We start from the raw sequence: 19,794 nt of genomic DNA, 5'->3' as shown, positions 1-19,794 counted from the left end.
CAAAAGAAAAGTGAGCCACGTGCAGTCACAAAGATACATATGATATTCAGGTAGTCCTTGAGTTACAACCACAATTTATGTTGCTAAGTAAGAAATTTGTTAAGTGAGTTTCACCTCATTTAACAACCTTTCTTGCTACTTTTTTCAAGCAAATCACTGCAAATTAGTAACATGGTTCCTAAGTGGCTTTCCCCATTGATGTTGCTTGTCAGAAGGTCACAAAAGGGGATCACAAGACCCTGGGACACTGCAACCATCATATGTATGAGTCAGTTGTCAAACATCCGAGTGCAAATCTTATGACCACCAGGATGCTTCAATAGTGTGAAAAATGGTCGTAAGTCCCTTTTTTCAGGGCTGTTGTAACTTTGAACAGACATTAAATGAACTGTTGTAAGTTGAGGACTACCTGTAATCATACATACAATATATACGTACATATTTTAATCTTTCTCCACTTATCTCATCTACATCTTGGCCAGTGGTGGTATTCAAAACATTTTACTACCGGTTCTGTGGGCGTGGCAGGGGAAGAATTCTGTAAAATCTCCATTCCCTCCCCACCCCAATAACCTGCTTTCCAGCTCTGTTCTCCTGTGCAGGGCAACAAAAGAAGAGCCAGCTGATCAGCTGGGACTTGGGAGGCAGAGAATAGATGGGGGGTGGTCCAGAGGTGGTATTTGCCAGTTCTCCGAACGAGTCAAAATTTCCACTACTGGTTCTCCAAAACTAGTCAGAATCTGCTGAATACCGCCTCTGATCTTGGCCTTATCTTTTCCCAAAGTTCTCACAGCAGGCAAGACATCTTGGTCATCTGTTTTTGTTTTGTACATTACATTTGATAACACATATTTCAAATCTGCTTTCAACAGACCACGGTTATTTCCTTACAAATATTCCTTCCAACATGCATAGCTAAATGTCCATGGAGATTCTCAGTCATCCAGGTCATGTTTGTCCCAAAGGTGCTTTTTCAAGAGGCAACTGGACTTTCTGGTTTTTGTTTGAAGACCTTTTGCTTCTCATCCAAGAAGCTTTTTCAGCTCTGAAGAACTGAAAACCCACCAAAAACCATAAACCACAAAAAGAATGGAGGAAGCTTCTCAGATGAGAAGTGAAAAGTCTTCAAGGAAAAACAAAGTCCAGCTGCCTTTTGAAAAAAGCACCTTTGGATATTACTTCTCTTTAATTTCATACTAAGTCCTTACATCACTTGAAATTTTAATCCTATTTTCTCTACTGGAAGCTACTTGCACCTGCTTCCTAAACAATATTTTCTATCAAAATGGCTCTGCATTTTGTGTCTCATTTATCAGTGACCCAAACTTCCTCCCTTTGACCCTGTACTGGCATATTTTTCCTCCATATATATATACACATTACACATAATCTTGCCTTCAACATTTTCCGTGATCTCTTATAGAGGAAAAACATCCTTTTCTCAAAAAAATTACCTATGTTAAAAATGTACCTTTAGTCCTTGACTTAGAACAGTACATTTAGTGACCGTGTGGGGAAAAAAGTGATTAATGAGCATTTTTCATGCTTATGACTTTGGCCACCTTTCCATGGTCACATGATCAGAATTCAGACACTTGACACCTGACTCATATTTATGAGAGTTGTCAGTGTCCTGGGGTCATGGGATCACGTATTGTAATCTTCTGACAAGCAAAGTCAATGGGAGAACCCAGATCCATATCATAACCTTGTCACTAACTACAGTGATTCACTTAACAACTGGACAAGGGAAGTCATAAAATGGGGCAAAACTCAAATGTCTCACTTAGCAACATAAAATTTGGGCTCAATTGTGGTTGTAAGTTGAGAAATACCTGTATATTTAAACAGATAACAGATAATCAGAGTTGGAAGGGACCTTGTAGGTAATCTAGTCCAACCCCCCGCCCAAGTTCTGACAAATGACAGTCCAATCTCTTCTTGAAAGTCTCAAGTGATGGCGCTCCCACAACTTCCGAGGGCAAGCTGTTCCATTGGTAGATTGTTCTCACTGTCAGAAAGTTTCTCCTTATTTCCAGGTTAAATCTCTCCTTGTTCAGTTTCCATCCATTATTCCTCGTCTGGCCTACAGGTGCTTTAGAAAATAGCTTGACCCGTTCCTCTCTGTGGCAGCCCCTCAAATATTGGAAGACCGCTATCATGTCTCCCCTGGTCCATCTGTTTACTAGACTAGCCAAGCCCAGTTCCTGCAACCGTTCATTGTATGTTTTAGCCTCCAGTCCCCTAATCATCCTGGTTGCTCTTCTCTGTACTTTTTCTAGAGTTTCAACATCTTTTTTATAATGTGGTGACCAAAATTGGATACAGTACTCTAGGTGTGGTCTTACTTTGGCTTTATAGAGTGGTATTAGTACCTCCCTTGATCTTGATTGTATCCCTCTGTTAATGCAACTTAGGATTTCATTAGCTTTTTTGGCGGCGGCTGCACATTGCTGGCTCATATTTAGCTGGTTGTCCACTAAGACTCCAAGATCCCTCTCACAGTTACTGCTATTGAGCCTGGTTTCACCCAGTCTATATGTGTACTTTTGGTTTTTCTTGCCTAAGTGTAGGACTTTACTTTACTATTTTGTTTTCTATATTACAAAAAAATAACAAATCTAGGTAACATTTGACATATAAATGACAGAATACACAAAATTTAAATCTCCTATATTTTATCAGTTCCTCTCTGATCATATGAGCTCCTTTAGTAACTTGTCTTTATATTCTGAAGCCCCAGTATCCATTTCAGCCCCCCCCTTTTTTTTCCCTTCTTTCTTTGAAACAAGAATTGTCTAAATTTAAAAGAAAAAGCAAATGTCTTCATTTGTTTTCTCTTCTGAGATAGAAACATGATCAGGAAGAGTGAAGTGTACTGAGGCCTTTCCAAGATCACAAAAATGCACAAAGAACATCACTTGAACTAGACCTTGAGTGATTTATGTATGTGTAACAATGTGTTACTCCTAAAGCAGTGATGAAATGCTACCGGTTCAGCCCAGTTCAACCAAACAAGTAGCAAAAAAAACACTGATGATCAGCTGAAAGGAGAAAGAAGGGAAAAGCACAGGATCGGCTCTCCCTGCACTTTTCTCTTCTTTATCCTCTCAGCTGATTAGTGTGGCAGAGCCTCAGCTGGTGTTTGGAAAGCTGCACACTTCTTAGGTGCACACGCACACACACACAAAACATGCGATCACCGAACCAGTAGGGAGACTGGTAGAATCCTACCACTGTCCTAAAGTTAATTATTTCTACACTAAAATTTCTGAAATCCATTCCCTAAATACTATATAGCGGCTTCCACAGTACCCTGTAAAAAGAGATGCCATTCTCCCTATTTTTTATCTTAATTCTCCACACGATTCTAGAATAGCATTCTGACCATTAGGATATCAGGTTAAGCAGAGTTCTTACACAAGGCCTAAAATAAGTGAATAGCCTCAAATTATCATAATTTGGACACAGTTTGCAATATCCTATCTCTCTTGGCCAACCTATGGAACTAGGAATGGTAGAAGGAAAGAGGAGAGGAGAAGGACCAGGAATAAGATAAGCAGCAGCCTCAGATAATAGTGGTGTTGATGAAAGGCCAGGCTGAGGATGGATCATCCTGGAGAAAGTCTGTCTCTGTGGTTGCTAAGAGTCAGCACTGACTTGGTGACACATAATCAATCAATCAACCAATCAACCAATCAATATTTGCTCTGGCTATCCATAGTTGGTTTTCAGTTAAATTAAATTCAATTAAACCCATCCATAGTGGTTTTCAATTAAATTTCAAACATATTTGAATTTCTTCAGCTGCATTTTTTCTCTCAACCTAACAGGATAACAAAGTTGGAAGGGACCTTGGAGGTTTTCTAGTCCAACCTCCTGCTCAAGCGGAAAAACCCTGTACCATTGCAGGAAGATGGTTATCCAATATCTTTTTTTAAACTTTCAGTATTGGAGCTTCCACAACTTCTAGAGCAGGGGTCCCCAAACTTGGCAACTTTAAGACTTGTGGATTTCAACTCCCATAATTCCTGGCTGAGGAATTCTTGGAGTTGAAGTCCACAAGTCTTAAAGTTGCCAAGTTTGGAGACTTCTGTTCTAGAGAGAAGTTGTTCCATGGATTAATTGTTCTAACCGTAAGGACATTTCTCCTTAGTTCTAGGTTCTCTCTTGGTTCTCTCCTTCATCCTTTCTCGTTCACAACTGACTTTGCTTCATAGTTCCATCAAGCAACATGTTTCTTGGCTCCCATTGATATAACTACATACCCTTTTAGAACAATAATCTTCCCACATTTTTCCAAATGGCCCTTTTCCTTATATTCACTTTCCATTCCTTCTATCGGAGTAAGGAGAAATTTTCTGAAAGTTAGAACAATTCATCAGTGGAACAACTTGCCTCCAGAACTTGTGAATGCTCTATCACTGGAGCTTTTAAGAGGAGATTGGACATCCATTTGTCTGAAATGGTATATACTATGGGGTCTCCTGTCTGAGAAGTGGGTTGGACTACTTCCAAAGTTCCTTCCAACTCTGTTATTCTGTTATTAATCTAAGCTTTGAATATTTTTCTACAGGATTTATACTTTCGCCTTGACAGTCCTTACTATTTTCGTTCTATTTTTTATTCCTTTCTTTATCTCCTATGTCAATATCCCCTTTTAATATTACATTGAGGGTATCATCATTCTTGTGACACCTTTGTAGCACCTGCAGGTATTTGCTCACATTAATTCTACCTCTTTCTGCAATCGACGTTATTTCTTCATTGTGGTTTTAGGGCCGCACAGCTACAGTTGAAACCTAACTACCCTGGTTTCACAAGATGCCTGTATACCATATTTGGTATAGGAATATTTCCTCTTTTCCCCTCTTTAATCCCACCCCCAATTCAACAGAGCTCTATATAATCATTTCAATGGCACCCTGTAAATCGAAGCTATTCCTGAAGAAAGTGGTAACTATCACTCAAGACAGGATTACAACTGGGTAAGTTAAAGATTGACTTTTAAACTCAAGCATCCCCAACCTGTATCTATGCCTGTAACTACTTATTTATTCTCTCAGGAAACTGAAATTAATTTCATCACAGATAAATTACAGGTAGTCCTTGACCTATGTTCCCAATTGAGTCCAAACTTTATGCTGTTAAGTGAGACATTTAAGTGAGTTTTACCCCATGTTACAACCTTTCTTGCCATAGTTGTTAAGTGAATCATTACAGTTGTTAGTAAAACTGTTGTTAAGTGAATCTGGCTTCCCCATTGAAGGTCGCAAATGGGGACCACATGACCCTGGGACACGGCAACTGTCATAAATATGAGTCAGTTGCCAAGCGTCTGAATTTTGATCATGTGACCATGGGGATGTTGCAATGGTTGTAAACATGAAAAATGGTCATGTCCCTTTTTTCAGTGCATCGTAACTTTGAACAGTCACTAAACGAACTGTTGTAAATCAAGGACTACCTACATTCTATTTTAATTCCACTAGGTGACCACTAGATGTCAGCAGAAAGGTGTAGAATCTCTCTTTGAAGTAGTCATCCAGATTTTTACACCCAGATGTGGTAACTTTAAACATGGAAAATCCAAACACAAACATAAGTGAAAAGACATCAAAATGTATTTTTAAAAAATGGGTGAAAGTATCTCCCAGTTGTATGCAGCACTTTCTCTATGCAAGATGGCATGGCATTACTGAAAGCATTTTTTTCTCACTTTTGTATTCTTCCTTTTTTCTACCCAATGATATGTACATACTATCTAAATCATTTTTTAATGCTTCCTGAAACTCTTGCTCCAAATCGATGTTGATTTGGATCAAGTTGATATTTGGGAGGGCGATTACAAAAAAAATCTCAAACCTATTATCTAGGCTGGAAATTGTGAACTTGGCTTCCTTGATATGTCTACATGGTTTTGTAATGGCCTTAACTGTGTCCCCTTTTTTTACTTTATAAGTTTACAGAGAGAAATTAAGGGATATTGATTATTCAGTATGAAATCTTTCTGATATTTTGATCTTTTACATATTCCAAATTGTTGTAAGTGGACTAGAATTGCAAATTTCATGAGCATGCCCTAAAATTTCACAAGTAAATGGAGCTGCTCCCCCAGTGGTGTGATTAAAAAAATGTTACCATCAGTTCTGTGGGTGTGACTTGGTGGGCATGGCATGGCTTGGTGGGCGTGACTTGGTGGGCAGGGCTTGGTGGCGTGGCAGGGGAAGGATACTGCAAAATCCCCATTCCCTCCTCACCCCACTAACCTGCTTTCCAGCTCCATTCCCCTGTGCAGGGCAACCAAAGAAGACCCAGCCAATCAGCTGGGACTCAGGAGGCAGAGAATAGATGGGGACGTAGCCAGTCAGAGGTGGTATTTGCTGGTTCTCTGAACTACTCAAAATTTCCGCTACCGGTTCTCCAGAACCGGTCAGAACCTGATGAATACCACCTCTGTGCTCCCCAAATAAGGCAATAACAATTCATTTGCATACTGTTGCCCCCTTCCCAAAAAGTTATAAACTCCCCAGAAATTGAACTCCATTTATTGAGCATTTACTCTTACCTGTGGTGTTCTTGGTGCTGTCTGACCTTGGTTGTTTGGTTGCAAGTCAGTGTGGAGTTTGCTGCCTGTTTATATACATGGTAGCTTTCCCTACAAGTTTTGGTGGGGTTTCTCCATACTTGGAAACCACACCCCTTCTAGCCAAGGAGGAAAACACCCAATTCCTCCCCACCCTCACCCAATCACTGGCAGGGTGAGCTATTGTATATAAACAGGGAACAAGCCCCACACTCCCTTGCACTGATGGTGTAACCTAGTTGGGTAATGAAACATTTGCATGCACACAGTCAAACTTAGGAAGCGCTCAGAATTCCACAGTTCAGCCCTGAGCTGCAGATATTTTTTTCTACTTTTCCTTACCTTTATGTAAAAGAACAGCAAAATAAGATGAGGATTATCCAGTGTAAGCTTAACAGAGTGGTTCCTTTACATGAGGAATAGTTTACATTGAAAAAAAAAAATAACAATGTGTTTTAATGCCTCATTGAAACGTATAGTACCTTGAAACAGGTAGATCTACTCTCATTTTTATGCTTGCAGTTTCTTAGTTCTTCTTTTCTTCCTCTTACTTTCTTCCTCTTCCCCTTCCTTTTCTTATCTTCCCTCTGGGCCATTTCTACAGATCCAGATATCCCATCATGACCATCTTCAGATTGCTCCTCCAGCTGGTTGTTCTTCTTGGGGCTCTGCTGGTGCACTCTGGAGAAGCCGCAACTTTCCGAAGTTTTGCTAACAGCCACATTGATTTTCCCAAAACCGGAGCCAATAATCCAAATGCCTACTGTAATTTGATGATGCAGAGAAGGGGGCTGAGTCGAGGAAGGTGCAAACCCAGCAACACTTTTATCCATGCCTCTAACAACAATGTCATAGCAGTTTGCCGAGGTGCCGGAACTCGCCATCAAAGGAATTTGTTCGACAGCAGGAATAGTTTCTCAGTGACCTACTGTAGAAGCACAGGAAGATACCCAAATTGCAATTACAGGGGACGTTCTATGAACCGGAGGGTCCGCCTGGGCTGTGTCCGCAGGTTGCCTGTTCACTTGGCGCGACTTATATAACAGGTGGTGTATAACATGCCACCTGCAGAAGCTCAAGGATGTGATGGTCACGGCATCTGAGTGCTTCCTTGCTACTGCTCTTTCTGCAATGAACCTCTTAGTGCACTTCCACCACTTAGCAATAGTTCCTTTTTTCCCTCCCCCAGCAAAGTCAACTATCAAATATCATAGGGTCAAGTTGAGGAACTAGAGATCCCCATCTCAAATATTTCCTTCCCTTCTTCTCTCCTGAGCTTTCCAGATGAATTTGTTCACATGATAGTTTAAAAATCTTCCTCACTAGGATATGAGCTGGATTGTTGTCTGTTTTTCGCAGGTCATTTCAGTCTACCCTTAGCGTTTCCCTTGCAAAAAAAAATCATGGTCTGGAAGTGGCTTGGAAATCTGTTAATAGTGAAGAGACAATCATTGCATCAGGGACATGAACTTGTGAATCAGCCCCACTTTTCTGTAAACCAATACAGAAAAGTGTTGGGGGGAAAAATCAGGTGTGCATTCAGACCTTCCATTAGGGCTGTGTGACCACTCAGGTTTAGAGGGGGAAATGGTTTTCCTTCTAAATCTGAGTAGGACCTTCAAACAAAGGCATGTTTTCCTAGGATCACTTTGTAGATGCTGAGTCCTGGAATCTGCTTCCAGAAATGCAAATAAATGCTTCATGAGCACTCCTGGGTGGTCTGAAAACATCTCCCACTGCCACAACTATCATCACATAGTTTTGCATTTCCTTCCTCTCACTAGCTCTGAGAGTTGATAGGATTAAAAATGCTCCATTCTTGGGGAACTGCCCTCCTTCTAAAGCATTCCATAGCATGTGGAGTCCGTGGGCTAATCCAATCTGCTGAAGACCTGGAGATGACAGTGAACATAAAAAGAACATTGCAATTATCTTTGGATAAAGATTGCCAGCTTTTATTAAGTTTGTCTCATGTGTGGCATACTTGCCAAAAGATTATTTGGGAGGTGGGGTGTCTACTGTGTTCTATACTTCAATGTAATATCTTCTTACAATAATTATTGTGTCTCATCCAATTAACCAAAGATTGCTGTGGTGTACAATGCAAATATTAAGATTGTTATTATTTTCTGCATGCCACTTGTCACTACCCTAAAGAAGCTGCTAGAGCTTAAACTACGCCTGCTGATTTCTCTGAATAAACTAGATGACTGCAAATTGCAAATAATAAGAGTATTTTGTTATCTTTCTAAAATGTGTACTTTCTAATGCAACTGATTTTGAACCAAGTAATTACTTTCTGTTACAAGTTTTGAGAAAAATGCTGCTTTGCTTCACAGACAATACCACTCACTTTCAGGGGCTTTCCAATTACAGGCAGACTACAAAAATCTTGGCTATGATTCGTAGGGGAGACCTTAAAAATTACCAGTCAGTCAACTACTAATGTGTGTGTGTGGGGGGGAGGTTGTCATTAAATGGACTGCAGAAGAAGAATCACCTTAATTTATTTTAATTGAAAATAGTGAGGAAATTAAATTTCACATCTGCTTCATCTTCACCCAATACACTTTGAGGCAAAAGTGTCCAGCGGGCCACCAAAAAGGCAAAATGCTTGGAAAAACACTGTGTATGCCGTCCTAATTTAAGAGGGTCTATTGCATAAATTCACTTGCATTTGATAATACATTCCATACATGATTTGTCTATTCCATAATATAGGATTCTAGTGAACCAACATAACCCTCAATTCTGAACCACCACTTGCAGTGTGAAAATAGTAAGGAAATGATTGGATGGTTTTCAATATTGTTACAGTGCAAACCTTCAGCCCCTTCAGTTGCCCAAACGATGGGCATGTATAAGCCATGGACAAACTGGCTCATTGGCAGACAGAGATAATAGTTGCTCCTCTATTGTTCTTTATTTATAAGAAAAGGTGATGACTCAGAATAAAAAAGGCAACAAAGGTATCAGGCGGTGGGTGATGGCAGGAGGCCCGGAAAGGTCCCAGATGGTGGGGGAGCCCTGCAAGATCACAGGCAGTGAGGAGAGGCCCAGAAAGGTCCAAGGCAGTGGGGGGCGCAGCAAGGTCCCAGGCGGCGAGGAGAAAGGTCCAAGGCAGTGGGGGAGGGGCAGCAAGGTCCCAGGCAGTGAGGAGAGGCCCAGAAAGGTCCCAGGCAGTGGGGAGGGGGCAGCAAGGTCCCAGGCAGTCAGGAGAGGCCCAGAAAGGTCACAGGCATGGGGGGAGGTCCGGAAAGGCCCTGGGAGTTGGGCAAGGGCCTAGCTCAACTCGTAGGCTTACCAGTGAGCAGGCAGATCAGGGCTGCTCAGGCGGGGCACAGGCACCATGTGGGGAAGTCAGGTTAGAAAGGCAAGCCACGAGGACCTAGCGTGCCACATAGGAAGGGAGGAGTGACTGTATGGGGCAAGCAGTGGGTGGGCAAGCGGCATGAGCGAGTGAGCATCAGGTGGGCAGGTCAATTGAGTGACCGGCAACTGGATGATCGGTTTGGAGGTATGTCAAGCCAGAAGTTACTACCGATTAAGTGACCCATGCCAAATCAATGTTACCGGTTCTCCTGAACCAGTGCAAACTGATTGAATACCACCTCTGCATTCAGCAAAAAGGCCATTATATATGAGGGCTATCCACAAAATAGATTATGTTTTCGTCTGTAGTAAGAAGGGGCGGAGCTAGCGTGGCCATCTTTGGTCTGTGCGTCCGCCGCTCAGTCTGCATCTAGTCGTGCTAGTGGGAGGTTCGTATCATTGCCCGTTATTTCACAGCAAACATTTGAAATGTGTGCTGCAATTGAAAATCCCACGAGTTGTGAGGTGTGATCAGTGATAAGGTTTTTGTTGGCAAAAAACCATAAACTGATTGAAATTTCCATCCTCGTAAGAAAAGCAATTCAGAACAAGCGTAGAGGAAAGTTAAGCTCAAAAATTTTGTTTTTGCATGACAATGCCCGACCATACACAGCAAATCGCACTCGAGAAGTCCTGAATGCTTTCAAGTGGGAGATTTTGCCTCATCCGCCCTACAGCCCCGATCTTGCACCAGGCGGCTGAATTTTATGACAATGGAATTACAAAGCTTGTTCACCGCTGTGATAAGTGCCTCAATTTGTTCGGTGAATATGTTGAAAAGTAGTATTTAAGTGTCACTTTCAAGTGTATATAATAAATTTTTTTTTCCTACACTTTGTTTTTTTTCTATCGCAAAATGTAATCTATTTTGTGGATAGCCCTCGTAGTATGATTGTGAATAATAAGAAAAATAAATAAATTTAACTTTCTTTTATTAAAAGGAAACAGTGCCAACATTGGAGAGTGGGGAGAAATGGGACCTTCAACATATACTTTACAAATAATAAGAAATCTATTGCTTTTCTTTTCAGAAACTTGAGTGACAAAATGACACAGTGAAGCTGGTACTGAGAGACATGGAGAGGCACATCATAGAACAGATTGCTCATAAAGTTTGTGGCGTGTTGGAAAAGAATTGATATAATAAGTGGGGAGATCAAGCAAAAGCATCAGAAGGGAAAGAGAACAAGCTGGAATTTTTCAACTTCAGTAATGATGACAAGATGGGAAAACAACAATGGGGTTTTAAAGAGAGATTTCCCATCATCAAATTATATGTATGTATGCAGAGGTGGGCTACTGCAGGTTCGGACAGGTTCACCCAAACCCCTTGTTCTCATTCCGCATGGTTTAGAGAACTGACAAATCGGACTACTGGCTGGCCGCCCCCCTGTTTTGGGGGCTTTTTTTCAGCCATTTTCAGGCTGATTTTTCCTGGAAAATGGGCCTGAAAATGGCCCCAAAACTGGCCTAAAAACAGCCTCCCAAAAACCCAGCCTATTTTCCAAGGTGTTTTCAGGCCGTTTTTCGTGCAGTTTTCAGGCCGATTTAATTGTACTTATTTCTGCAATCAATGTTATTTCTTCATTGTGGTTTTAGGGCCGCACAGCTACAGTTGAAACTAACCGTCCCAGTTTCACAAGATACCTGTATACCATATTTGGTATAGGATTATTTCCTTTTTTCCCCCCTTTAGTGCCACCCCAATTCAACAGAGCTCTATATAATCATTTCAACGACACCCCATAAATCAGAAGCTATTCCTGAAGGTAACTTTCACGCAAGACAGGATTACAACTGGGTAAGTTAATGATTAACTTTTAAACTCAAGCTCCCCAGCCTGTAACTTATGGTTGTAACTACTTATTTATTATCTCAGGAAACTGAAATTAATTTCACCACTGATAAATTACAGGTAGACCTCAACCTACGTCCCCAATTGAGCCTAAACTTTATGATGTTAAGTAAAACATTTACATGAATTTTATCCCATTTTACAACCTTTGTTGCCATAGTTGTTAAGTGAATCATTACAATTGTTACATTAGTAACATAGTTGTTAAGAAAATCTGGCTTCTCCATTGACTTTGCTTCCCCATTGACAGTCACAAATGGGGACCATATGACACTGCAACCATCATAAATATGAATCAGTTTTCTACTTTTCTTTACCTTTATGTAAAAGAATAGCAAAATAAGACTAGGATTATCCAGTATAAGTTTAACAGAATGGTTCCTTTACATGAGGAATAGTTTACATTGAAAAAAATATAACAATGTCTTTTAATGCCTCATTGAAGCATATAGTTCCTTGAAATGGAACTCTCATTTTTATGCTTGTAGTTTCTTAGTTCTCCTTTTCTTCCTCTTTTGTTCTTCCTCTTCCCCTTCCTTTTCTTATCTTCCCTCTGGTCCATTTCTGCAGATCCAGATTTCCCATAATGATCATCTTCAGATTGCTCCTTCAACTGGTTGTTTTTCTTGGGGCTCTGCTGGTGCATCCCGGAGAAGCCTCAACTTACCAAACTTTTGCTAACAACCACATTGCTTTTCCCATTGATCCGAGCGGCTACTGTGACTTGATGATGCGGAGAAAGGGGCTGAATCAAGTGAGGTGCAAACCCATCAACAGTTTTATCTATGCCCCTCCCAGCCTTATCATAGCAGTTTGCCAAGGCGCTGGAACTCACTACGAAAAGAATTTGTTTGACAGCAGGAGAATTTTCTCAGTGATCCACTGTACAAACACAGGAAGATTCCCAAATTGCAGTTATAGGGGACGTGCTGTGATCCAGAGGGTCCGCCTGGGATGTGTGCAAAGGATGCCTGTTCACTTGGCACAGCTTTTATAACAGGTGGTGTATAACATGCCACCTGCACAAGTCCAAGGATGTGATGGTCACGGCATCTGAGTGCTTCCTTGCTACTGCTCTTTCTGCAATGAACCTCTTAGTGCACTTCCACCACAGCTTAGCCATAGTTCCTTTTTTCCCCTCTCCCAGCAAAGTCAACTATCAAATATCATAGGGTCAAGTTGAGGAACTAGAGATCCCCATCTCAAATATTTCTTTCCCTTCTTCTCTCCTGGGCTTTCCAGATGAATTTGTTCACATGATAGTTTAATTTTTTTCCCCACTAGGATATGAGCTGGATTGTTGTCTGCGCAGGTCATTTCAGTCTATCGTTAGCATTTCCCTTGCAAAAAAAAAAAATCATGGTCTCATCCAATTAACCAAAGATTGCTGTGGTGTACAATGCAAATATTAAGATTGTTATTATTTTCTGCATGCCACTTGTCCCTACCCTAAAGAGGCTGCTACAGTTTAAACTACGCTTGCTGATTTCTCTGAATAAACTAGATGGCTGCAAATTGCAAATAATAAGAGTATTTTGTTATCTTTCTAAAATGTGTACCTTCTAATGCAACTGATTTTGAACTAAGTAATTATTTTCTGTTACAAGTTTTGGGGAAAATGCTGCTTTGCTTCCCATTCAGGGGCTTTCGAATTGCATGCAGACTACAAAAATCTTGGCTATGATTCCTAGGGGGGACTTTAAAAATTGCAAGTCGGTCTTTTCAATAGTCTCTGATCTTGTTTTAAGTTCTTGTATTCCTTGCATAATCATCTGCAGGGTCACTTTTTCTTGTTCTTTGTCTTGTTTTAACATTGTCTGTATTGAATGTTGTTCTCCAGGTGGTGGGGAGGCAGAAGTAGTAGTTGAGGAACCAGGGGGTATAAGTTTCCTACTCATTTTAAACGATTCAATATCTTCAGATTCTTCTAAATCTTAATCCAATTATGAAGTGGCCAATTATAATCCAAGGTGGAAAATAAAAAATAAAAATGGTAGAGAGAGAAAAAAAAACCAATAGTAAAAAAAAAAAAATCTTCAGGTTCTTCTAAACCTTAACCCAATCGATAGTTAAATTAAAAAAGAAAGAAAAGGAGAGAAGAAAAAAAAAGGCTTAAAAAGAACAAAAAAAAAGGAGAAAAAATTCTTCGGGTTCTTCAACACCTTAATCCTATTAAAACCGCACGTGGTTCACTTTTCTTTTGTTCTATGGGTGACTGAGTCAAGAAACTAGAAATCAAGCTTTTTATACAAAATGGTTAACTTCTGAGAAAATTGAACATATTTCTCCTATGTTTTATCCACCGTTCCTGAGAAATTATTCCATCAGTGTAGTCAGCCAGGTTGTGTATGCAAGAAACCGGTGTAGGACACCACAATGCATTATCTTCGAACAATGAAATAAAACTAGTTCTTCGCTGAAGTACACAGGAATGTCAAATGTAGGCAATACAGATTAACAGAGTTGGAAGGGATCTTGTAGGTCATCTAATCCAACTCCATGTCAAAGAAGGAGACCCTACACCTTTTTCACAAATGGTCATTCAAACTCTTCTTGAAAGCTTCCAGTGATGAATCTCCCACGGTGAGGAATGTTGAGGAATATTCCCCAATTTTCTGCTAATTTTAAGGGTCTCCTCAAAAATGGTGATGTCCCAATTCTTCAACTGCTGAAGCTTTGACTGTTGATTTCTTTCTGCATATTTCTGGGAGATGGTGAAGAAGCAGCTTTGAAATTGACTTTTACAGGAGATAAGGCAACCGTATTCTTATACAGTATATGGTTGTATACTTAGATAGGCTTTTGCAACAGCACCAGGTTAGAACAACTGAAACAAAATAATTTTATACCACACAGAACTTCAGTCATATGGACCCTATTTTAAAATTTTATTTTATATTTCAAAATTATTATTTTTTTCTTTCAAGGGTTTAAGAAAGATGGCATAGGCAGGTTCCTAAATCCCTTACCTGATAATGATAAAATTAAGGAAATTTGATTTGTCATGTTGGATACTGGTGGACCAAAAATTGTCCAATGTTCTACAAAAAAAAAAGAATTTGTTTCTAACTAGAGATGTGAAACTCCTGGGAAATATAGTGCTAAAAACAACCACAAAAAAAAGAAAACAAAATGAGAAAAATGATCCTACCCCCTTTTCCCCATTTTTTTCTCCTCTAAGATCTTTACATTTCTAGATATATTGAATCTTAATTGACTGCTTGATCTACTACATCACATTGGCTCTCCCTACCTCAGTAAAACTGGGTTAAAGTAGTGCAAAAGTAGGCAATTTAAATATAGGGCTTACTACAGGAACTGTGAAAAATTTCCTTGAAAGGATTTGTTCATTCACAAAATAGCTTCCATGCTAAGTGTGTTTAGTCCTTCAACGTCCATTTAATGGAAGACAGAGAAAGTGGCTTTCTTTCATCTCTGACAATCCTTCCACATTTTCTATCACCAAGCAATGTTTCAAAAATCTTATATGTGCATGATAGAGATCTGGCTGATAGTAGCATTTTAAAGCTTTTGAATTGGTCAGGGTTCAAATGAATATTAATAATCTCACCATAGTAGGACTGACTCTGTCTATCTATCTATCTATCTATCTATCTATCTATCTATCTATCTATCTATCCATCTATCCATCTATCTATCATCTGTCTGTCTGTCTTCCTTTCAAGCATCTCATGGCCCATGTTGGAGGCTCAGTGGGGCCATATTATCAATTTGTTTCATAGGCTTCAAATATAGGACTAGCTATAGCCCCCAGAACTTCTGCTCAAGCTTCCAGTAACCACAATAACGTCTTCCTTCAGTTCCCTCTAATTCACTTTTCATTATATTATTTCTGAAACTTTGTGGGGGTAACAGGTGAGAGCAGGGGCATGGTTCTATCGGTTCTTTCCACTTCTGTAGAACTGGTAGCTCTGAAGAGCAGCCGACATAGAACCGGTTATATGTCTGCTGCTCTTTTGGTCCACCCGCCCGCCCGGGCTCTTACCTGACCTTTATTTCCTGCTTTTTCAACCGCAGCTGCTTTGCACAACACAGCTGCAGTTGAAAAAGCAGGAAAAGGGGGCTTTTCCAACTGCTGCGCACTTGCACACAGCTCTGCTCAGCAGGTTGTAAATTGCACACATGATGCAGAGCAACAGAACCGGTAGTTATACCGGTTGGATCCCATCCCTGGATGAGAGGAATAAAAGAAAGCCAGCAAGTAAATGTTTGCCCCTTTTTCTACCTGCAGAAAAAAAAACAGAAACAAAATGGTTGCTATGTGTTGTTGTTTTTTGTAAAAAAAAAAAAACCAGAACAAAACACCTTCTAGTTGCTGGATTGCATTGTTTGGCATCAATATTCTGCCTTAGCTAAAGGGGGAATTTTTCCTGGCTTGAGTGACAGAATGACATAGTGAAGCTGGTACTGAGAGATATGAGGCACATCACAGAGCAGATTGCTCATAAAGTTTGTGGTGTGTTGGGAGAGAATGGACATAATAAGTGGAGAGACCAAGCAAAAGCATAAGAAGGGAAAGGAGATCAAGCTGGAATTTTTCAATTTCAATAGTGATGACAAGATGGAAAACAACAATGGAGCTTGAGAAGACAGATTTCCCTTCATCTAATTATATGTATTTATGCAGAGGTGGGCTGCTGCAGGTTCAGACCAGTTTGCCCAAACCCCTTGTTATGATTCCGCATGGTTCGGAGAAATGGCAAATCGTACCACTGGTTGGCATGTTTTCGCCGTTTTCAGGCTGATTTTGGCTGGAAAATGGGCCAGAAAATGTCCCCAAAATTGGCCGGAAAATAGCCCCCAAAACCCCAGCCCATTTTCAGAGCTGTTTTCAGGCCGATTTAATTGTACTTATTTCTGCAATCAACGTTATTTATTCATTGTGGTTTTGGGGCCACATACCTACAGTTGAAACTAACTGTCCCAGTTTCACAAGATACCTGTATACCATATTTGGTATAGGATTATTTCCTTTTTTTCCCTCTTTAATGCCACCCCAATTCAACAGAGCTCTATATAATCATTTCAGTGACACCCCGTAAATCAGAAGCTATTCCTGAAGGTAACTATCACTCAAGACAGATTACAACTGGGTAAGTTAATGATTAACTTTTAAACTCAAGCTCCCCAGCCTGTAACTTATGGTTGTAACTACTTATTATCTCAGGAAACTGAAATTAATTTCACCACTGATAAATTACAGGTAGGCCTCGATCTATGTCCCCAATTGAGCCTAAACTTTATGTTATGTAAAAGAGTAGCAAAATAAGACTAGGATTATCCAGTATAAGTTTAACAGAGTGGTTCCTTTACATAAGGAATAATTTACATTGAAAAAAATATATAACAATGTCTTTTAATGCCTCATTGAAGCATATAGTTCCTTGAAATGGAACTCTCATTTTTATGCTTGTAGTTTCTTAGTTCTCCTTATTCTTCCTCTTTTGTTCTTCCTCTTCCCCTTCCTTTTCTTATCTTCCCTCTGGTCCATTTCTGCAGATCCAGATTTCCCATAATGATCATCTTCAGATTGCTCCTTCAACTGGTTGTTCTTCTTGGGGCTCTGCTGGTGCATTCCGGAGAAGCTGCAAATTACCAAACTTTTGCTAACAGCCACATTGTTTTTCCCGATGATCCAAATGTCTACTGTAACTTGATGATGCACAGAAGGAAGCTGACTCAAGGGAGGTGCACACCCATGAACACTTTTATCTATGATGATCCCAAACTTGTCATTGCAGTGTGCCAAGATGAAGGAACTCACTATCAAAATAATTTGTTCGACAGCAGGAGAAGTTTCATAGTGATGCAATGTAGAAGCACGGGAAGATTCCCAAATTGCAATTACAGGGGACGTGTTTTATTCCAGAGGGTCCGCCTGGGATGTGTGCAAAGGATGCCTGTTCACTTGGCACAGCTTTTATAACAGGTGGTGTATAACATGCCACCTGCAGAAGCTCAAGGATGTGATGGTCACGGCATCTGAGTGCTTCCTTGCTACTGCTCTTTCTGCAATGAACCTCTTAGTGCACTTCCACCACTTAGCAATAGTTCCTTTTTTCCCTCCCCCAGCAAAGTCAACTATCAAATATCATAGGGTCAAGTTGAGGAACTAGAGATCCCCATCTCAAATATTCCCTTCCCTTCTTCTCTCCTGAGCTTTCCAGATGAATTTGTTCACATGATAGTTTAAAAATCTTCCTCACTAGGATATGAGCTGGATTGTTGTCTGTTTTTCACAGGTCATTTCAGTCTACCCTTAGCGTTTCCCTTGCAAAAAAAAATCATGGTCTGGAAGTGGCTTAGAGATCTGTTAATAGTGAAGAGACAATCATTGCATCAGGGACATGAACTTGTGAATCAGCCCCACTTTCCTGTAAACCAACACAGAAAAGTGTTGGGGGAAAAAATCATTGTGTCTCATCCAATTAACCAAAGATTGCTGTGGTGTACAATGCAAATATTAAGATTGTTATTATTTTCTGCATGCCACTTGTCCCTACCCTAAAGAGGCTGCTAGAGCTTAAACTACGCCTGCTGATTTCTCTGAATAAACTAGATGACTGCAAATTGCAAATAATAAGAGTATTTCATTACCTTTCTAAAATGTGTACTTTCCAATACAACCGATTCTGAACCGAGTAATTATTTTCTGTTACATCTTTTTTTTTTAAGTAAAAGTTTTATTGATTTTAACAACAAACCTGTTACACCTTTTGAGAAAAATGCTGCTTTGCTTCCCATTCAGGGGCTTTCGAATTGCATGCAGACTACAAAAATCTTGGCTATGATTCCTAGGGGAATTTAAAACTTTAAAAATTGCAAGTCGGTCAACTACTACTGTGTGTAGGGGTGGTTATCATTAAATTGACTGCAGAAGAAGAATCACCTTAATTTATTTTAATTGAAAATGGTGAGGAAATTAAATTTCACATCTGCATCATCTTCACCCAATACTCTTTGAGGCAAAAGTGTCCAGCGGGCCACCAAAAAGGCAAAATGCTTGGAAAAACACTGTGTATGCCATCCTAATTTAAGAGGGTCTATTGCAGAAATTCAGTTATATTTGCTAATACATTCTGTACATGATTTCTCTATTCCATAATATAGGATTCTAGTGAACCAACATATTAATTTCAGCTACTTCTCCATTTCCAAGCTGCAATGTTTTCAGTGAAGCCCACAAGGTTTTAATTGGAAGGTTGGTTTGTTTTATTTTTGGCAGTTTATTCCAATTTCCTTTGAAGAAATCATGCTCATGAAAATATAAAAAGTTGAAGCAATTAAAACACAACTAAAAAACCATAATGCAATGCACTAAAATGTCTTTTCAAGCTTTGGCTACCTAAACTAATTACATATTGATACGATGCACACCGATAAGTCAGAAGCTACTCCCTCAATTGTGAACCACCACTTGCAGTGTGAAAATAGTAAGAAAGTGATTGGATGGTTTTCAATGTTGTTACAGTGCAAACCTTCAGCCCCTTCAGTTGCCCAAACGATGGGCATGTATAAGCCATGGACAAACTGGCTCATTGGCAGACAGAGATAATAGTTGCTCCTCTATTGTTCTTTATTTATAAGAAAAGGTGATGACAAGGAATAAAAAAGAAGCATGCTACATCTAAACTTTATCAATTTATTGACTTATTCTCCACAGCACCTGAGGGCAGGGCAGGAAGCAGAGGTTGGAAGCTTCTCAAAGAGAGATGCAACCTGGAACTAAGGAGAAATTTCCTGACAGTGAGAACAATTAATCAATGGAACATTTGCCTCCCAGCGTTGTGGGTGCTCCATTGTTGGAAGTTTTCAGATTGAATGACGATCTGTCTGGGATGTATAAGGTCTCTTGCCTTGGGCAGGCGGTTGGACTAGAAGACCTCCAAAGTTCTTCCAGCCCTAGGATTTAAGTCTGTGTCTGATTTTTTTCATTCTTTCCCCAAAGTCAATTCTGAAC

General features: G+C 40.0%; 1 pseudogene across 3 annotated transcripts in view; it reads right to left on the bottom strand.

Annotated features, from left to right (window-relative positions):
• Positions 1-19,794, bottom strand: part of LOC113425815 (ribonuclease pseudogene) — a 49,552-nt pseudogene that overhangs the window by 18,886 nt on the left and 10,872 nt on the right. The window contains exon 1 of one of the 3 annotated variants that reach the window (XR_015746044.1): positions 6,569-6,617. The exons of the other annotated variants lie outside the window; for them this stretch is intronic. The product of XR_015746044.1 is annotated as a ribonuclease pseudogene, transcript variant X4 (transcript). Of the gene's footprint in view, positions 1-6,568; positions 6,618-19,794 lie in introns of those variants that run through there. 3 annotated transcript variants of the gene reach the window in all.

The sequence above is a fragment of the Notechis scutatus genome, chromosome Z, assembly GCF_049901735.1.
Source record: "Notechis scutatus isolate UNSWTSFEM ecotype Mainland chromosome Z, rNotScu1.2, whole genome shotgun sequence".
Lineage (NCBI taxonomy): Eukaryota > Metazoa > Chordata > Lepidosauria > Squamata > Elapidae > Notechis > Notechis scutatus.
Note: the sequence above shows the minus strand (reverse complement) of the source record. Positions and strands in the feature narration are given on the sequence as shown.